Below are 6,000 nucleotides of genomic sequence, written 5' to 3'. Positions count from 1 at the left end.
CAAAGTGCCTCCCAATGGTCAGACAGGAAAGTTTCCTTAACAAAAGATGGACTGTTTGCATTGTGTGTTGACGTGCCCTGTGCTCATGGGGTGCTTAGGGCTGCAGTTTTGGCCTCCGTAAAAAACATCTTGCCCCTGCAACTGCAGCCAAGCCAGAAAGCATCCCTGGAGCTGTGAGTCTGTGGGTCTGCACCCATGCTGCACAGTCTGGGGCAGAGCCAGTCAGGTGGAAGCAGCCACACTGGGGGACAAGGAGCACACTGCCAGTTCTGGGGAAGCTCCATCGCTCCCTGAATGAAGCGATCCAGGCGCTGCCTCTCCCTGATGAGGTGACCACCGGGGTCTAGGCTGGAGCCGGGAGGTGAAGAACGAGGACATCCAGAAGAGGCCAAGCTTTCGAAATCGATTTTGGCAGTCCGAAAGAAATTCTCTTTTCCCTTCCCTTCTTCGCGGCTCTTTTGTTTTCCGCAGCCCGACAGAAGAGGCTTCCAGCAAGCGGCAGGGGTGGGGGCAGAGCCCACCCGCACAAAGGCAGCTCCCCACGGGCTGTGTGACCGCTGTCACGCTTTTTCGCTCAAATCAACGCCAGGGGAGGATGACGTGAGGCTGGTGCTCCCCGGCCCCGGGGCTGATTGGTCCCAGCTCAGGTTTGAACGCCAAGGTGTCCTGGCAACGAGAAGCAGAGGAGCCAGACTTTCCCGTCCCCACTCGGCTCCGGGAGCGCGGCGGGTGCTGGAGAAAGGCAGGCATCGACGGCGAGGAGCAGCCCGGAGGGCCCCTGGCCCTCCTCCAGGTACCCTCTGCCCGGTCCCGGGCCATGCCCCGGCCCCAGCTTTGGAGGTGGGATGAGTTTCACCCAGTGTGGGTGTCAGGTGGCAGACGGTGGCACTGACTCTACACGTCGCTCAGCCGGCACCTGTGCTTCTGTCTGCAGACACGGCAGTGGAGGAGCTTGTTTTAAGTGGGAGTAGGGAAAGGGAAATCACTGGGATTTTGGGGGTCTTGAAAGTGATTTTGTGGGAGGGATGCTTGGGGACAAGCTGTGCAGGGAGGAGGGAGTCAAGCGGCCTTCAGACAGTTTGTGGTCAGCTCTCTTGCCCCAGGAGGACGGAGGAGGTGATTTTGGGTAAGTTTGGGTTCGCCTGGTTAACCAAACTCATGAAAGCCCTGCAGGGCAGCCAAGGCTACGAGCTCTGCTAGAAGAAGGTGGCTTTAAATTGAAATGAAAGCTTTTCCTGCTGATAGCTGCTCTGGTTGTGTCTCAGCACAACCCGCCTGCATGTCCATTCCTCTGGAGCCGGGGGGAGGGTGAGGAGGGAAGGGCCCCCCAGGGCTCAATTGTGTGCAGGGAAGCGAGGAGCATTGTGGGGGTGTGCTGTAAAGAAAAGGCTTTTTCGTCTACTTGGGAGATGGGAGCAAGAAGCTTGCTGGGGGAGGGCGCTTGCCGGCACGGGGAGGCAGCGCTCACCACAGCCCGTTTTGCACCTGTCAAAACTAGCAGAGACAAACATGTAAAAAGATGTGAAAGATGTGCCAGCCATGAATGACAGAGCAGGTCCAAGCTGTCCTAGACGAGGAACCACCTCCACAGGGTAACATCCATCCCAGAGGAGCTTCCTGGCTCCGTGGTGGGCAGTGAGCTTGTGGAAGGGCTGGTGTCCTGTGTGGATTCAGTGGCACACGCTGAAAAGCAGCACCCCAACTCAGAAAGGTCTTGGTGCCACGAGTGGGGCAACAATGCCAAGACCTTTGAGATCACAGCTTGTGTTATTTATCAGGGCACAGGGCTGAGGGCTGCCTGAACAATTTTTACCCACAGCACCAAAGACACGAGAAGATTTGGTGATCCCTCTTATTGTCATGCTTGTAGCAGAAGAGCAGTTCCTCAAGATCCTTGTGTCAGGGAAAGACAGAGGGACATCACAAAATGAGCAGAGAGGGTTTTGCTGGCAGTGTTTTGTGGCTGACCTGGATTCTCACTGATGACCTGGAGGTGTAAGATTAGCACAGTCAGCCTATCCCAGGACTGCGGGGGGATTAGAGAAAGGGAAAGGGTCATGCCTGTTACATAGATCATTTTTCACTGTTTAAGTGGGAATATGCAACACAAATTGTCAGTTAAAAAAAATCGTGCATAATGCAGTGTTGCCAAGGTTTATAATTCTGGGGTGGTGGATTTACAGCAGTAAGTCCTTTGCCTGGAAAACCCAGGTACCAGGTCTATGAGATTCAGTGATGCTTTTTATATCTAAATAAAAGTTAAGAAAAAACATCTGTCCCATGTAGTAAGAGGAGGTTTGACCTAAATGAACCTGAAAATTCAGAAGCCTAAAGGTGAATTAAACTAATTGGGTATTTTCATTCTTTTTTTCAACAATCATGTTTTAGAGCCAGTTTTTAAAATTTAGCAGTTTGAGACTGGGTGATACTCCTACTTGGACCAGCAGCTCTCCCTGCTCCAATTAGTTCAAATAAGCCTTGTTTCTCTGAAGGGTTAAGGCAAGTACATTCTTCAAGCCTTATTAAACCCATGAACAGTAATGTCATTCTGAAACCCAAGAGAGGGGAAAGCATACCCACACCTTGCAGGCCATAAAAAGGAACAAATTCAGCTCACTCTGTATGTCCCCAAGAGTTCTGCCTAGGAAGTTTATGACTGGGAGTGTTGGCCCCACTGAAGCAGGACTTTCCCAGATAGTCATTAAATAACTTGTCTTTCCTGGTATTTTATGGAATCAACAGTGCATGTTGCTTGCTAATAGCATCTGCTTTTATTTGAGTGGGATCATATTTTATAACAATCCTTCTGTTCAGTTTGCATGTTTGCAGTGACCCCAGCAAGTAACCACTCCATGGCTGGTAGTAAATTCACTCGCAGATGTTTAATGACGGTATTTACTGTAGGAGCCACCAGTCTTAAGGCTGTAGTGATGATGTGGTGATTAGGGTGTGTTGATGGGACACAGGGCAGTTGGGTAATTGCTAGTGGTGAGCTAGTGAACTCCCAGGTAATTGCACCTTACCTGGAGAGGTGTGCTGTCATGAGCGGTGTTTTAAAGACAAAGCTGTGAGGAGTATAAAGGACAGTCATTGTCTCCGTATGACAGCACTGAATCATGAACAGGAAATTATCCCTTCCCCATACCAAGAAAAATAAAGCTTGGTCTGTTTTCTTTCCTGTCGGTTGCTTAAAGAAAAGGCACTCATGGTAGGACTCGTGTGCCTGTCAATCTGTGCTCCTTCCTTCTCTTCATACCCTTTAAACACTTAAGAAGTGGAGATGCTCTGCTTCAGGACACCTGAAAGTGTCCTGAAAATGGGTCTTGAAGGGAGGAAAGAGAAAGACATACTCACTGTCCCTAGAAATGCCTGGCATAGACCAAATCTCTGTTAGATGCCAGAGAGTCCTTGTAGCAGAGGGACCCCAGCAAAGCTCACTCACCAGAAGGCTTCAACATAAGCTCAGATTTCATCCATAGACATGAGGTTCAAGCAATCCTGGTTCCTAGGAGAGCAGACATCATTAATGAGGTTATTAAGGGGAGTCATTAATTTTACTTTTAATGAATGTGGGATCTACAGAAGTTTGTGTGGTCACTTGCTAGAGCCCCATGGCCCTTGGGCAAGATTTCTCAAGTCCCAGCCATTTCCATGTGTGTTTGGGCTCCTCAGGATATTAGCCTGCACGTACATGGAGCTGGTAGTCCTCACTTAGTCCTAGTGTTGGAGGCTATCTCAAGTGCTGCATCACCCCCAGTGCCTGCGGTCTCCAGCCTTGGCACTTTGTGTTTGTTTGCCCTGCATACCCATCAGTGGAAAAGCCAAAATTGCTTTGCCCTCCCCTCTCACGCGGGAGAAGGCTGAAGACATGATCCCTATAATTGCCACCCTCTCCTACCCCAGAAAGGAGTAATCCCCAAAGCAGTGGTGACGCTAGAGTCCTCTAATGCTTCTGGAGTCTTCATCATCAGGTCCTGGAGGGCTTTGGGAAAGATGTCTTACGTCTATTTTACAGCTGAGAGGGTGAAAGCAAAGCAAGGGGCAGAACCTTGACACACATTGCCAGGAGGAGAGCAAATGGCAGGCTCTCCCAGCAGGGCCAAGGGGCTGATAGTGGTGTTCTCACCTTACCCAAGGTTTGAGCTCACCAGGTTGGTCTGGTACCAGGAATGTTCTGGTTGAGTGGCTCTTTATCTGCTTGAACCTTTTCATTTTGTCTCATGATTAAGAGACAAAGATGGAGAGTATGTCCTTTCTCTCCAAATTATTGAGCTTTCCTTTCCCTCTGTAGCGAGAGAGAAAAATTGCAGCAAAACTAGCGAAACAAATTCCAGTACAAGATTGTTCCAGTGATGGGGAGAAAGTAAGTAATATGTGGGCCCAGGACCACCCAGGAGAGAGTCTGCTCTTGCCCTAGCAATGATTTACAACAGTAAAGCTTTGGCAGAGTTATCAATATATTAAGAACTTTGGGCAAGTGGGCCAGACGTTTCCAGGTACTGGCTGATAGAAATGATAGTGCTGGTCCAGGTTGCTGTAGTTCCATTGACACGCCTGGAGCTGCTCTACTGTTATGGTTAGTGATGGGAAAAGTGATTTAAACTGTTCTCCTTCCCCAGTCTGATCCAAGCACTCACTGCTCCACCTTGTTTGTTGGCATGAGCATTTACCCAACTGCCTGATGCAGAGGCACCGGTCTGGCACAGAAAAAAAAAACCAAAAACAACATTTTCTCCCTTGGGGATATTCTACGGCCAGACAAGTCCTTGATCTAGTTCTCTGCACCAAAAGCAGTGCAGGCATGGTGGAGGGGGAAGTGCAGGCTGTCAGCCCACCACTGCCTGCTTTAACCAGTCCAAAATATCAGCTTGAATGCGAGGTCATGGATGAATCCTTTCCTCTGTTGTTCCTCTGGTGCTGATAAGGGAAACATGTTGATTGTGGTTTTACTGACCACTGCCAGATGTTTGAAATTCTTTAGTTTAATCATTGGTCCAGGACCACTAGGTCCAGTGGCTCTGACCACAGGAGTGCTGGGCTGAAGGAAATCCCTTGAAACCTGCTCTCTGGTACCAAGATGATCACCAGGCTACAAAATACCAGTTTTGAACCTGAAGATAGTGAGGTACAGGCAGAGATCAGAGCACAGGATTCAGAGGCTGGAGCTGTTGGGTGTTGATCCTGGCTTTACTGCCAACTCTCTTTGTCCTGGGGCAAATTATTTATCTTTCCTTTTCCCTTCTCCTCTTCCATCCCCTTTCCAAATCCTTTGTCACATGAGGGTTGGAGAGAAGCTTGCAAAACTCCTTCTGAAGTGCTTTGAAGACAGAAAGCAGTATTAACAAATGATAAGTTGTATGGGCAATATAAACAAACCTGGCTACATATTTCCCAGGCTCAATGAGGAAGGAGGAGGGATTAACTGGTGGGTGGCACCCACCTCCTAATTACAAGGCTTGTCTCTGGATCCCTTCAGTGTGAAGCATCCTCTTGGCTGAAAAGCAGATGATATAGTCACACCTGAGCAGAGGTAGGGGAAGAAAAACTTGTCACACAAGTGAACCAGAGTGGCTGGAAATTTCCTTTGGGAGGGAGTGTGCGGTGGGTGCCAGCAGTGGGTTGGAAATGGTCTTCTGGACCACCTCCAGACCTACTGGTTCAGCTATGCCTCTTCTTTCTTCTTGCCTGGTGAGTTGTCCCAGGTGATTGCTAGATGACTTTGAGGGTCCCATAAGATCTAGGGAAGTCCTTCCTGTAGCTGCCATTAGACTCCATTTATCCTTTCTGACACTTGATTTGGGGGATAACCTCTGGCATTTTAGTACTCTATTTGAACCACACCAATTTGTCAACTCAAAAAGCAGCACAGCCCCAAAGTTTAAGATTGAATAAATAAATTGTGAGTATACTTTACTTTCTGAACCTTTGCAGCATTTCAGGGTCACATTTCTAACGTCTCTTTGCAACAGTGGGAGTTAAAACATGATACTGCATGTGTAT

The 6,000-nt window shown here is 48.9% G+C and overlaps 1 protein-coding gene across 1 annotated transcript in view; it reads left to right on the top strand.

Moving 5' to 3' along the window:
* The first annotated feature begins 218 nt into the window (after positions 1-218).
* The window catches only part of LOC116788504 (ras association domain-containing protein 7-like), a 38,168-nt gene continuing 32,386 nt past the window's right edge, over positions 219-6,000 (top strand). The window contains exon 1 of the mRNA XM_032691394.1: positions 219-793. The gene's annotated coding sequence lies outside the window, so the exon portion shown is untranslated. The remainder of the gene's footprint in view (positions 794-6,000) is intronic.

This window comes from Chiroxiphia lanceolata, chromosome 6 (genome assembly GCF_009829145.1).
Source record: "Chiroxiphia lanceolata isolate bChiLan1 chromosome 6, bChiLan1.pri, whole genome shotgun sequence".
NCBI classification, from domain to species: domain Eukaryota; kingdom Metazoa; phylum Chordata; class Aves; order Passeriformes; family Pipridae; genus Chiroxiphia; species Chiroxiphia lanceolata.
The sequence above is the reverse complement of the archived record's forward strand: the minus strand, read 5'-3'. Positions and strand labels throughout refer to the sequence as shown.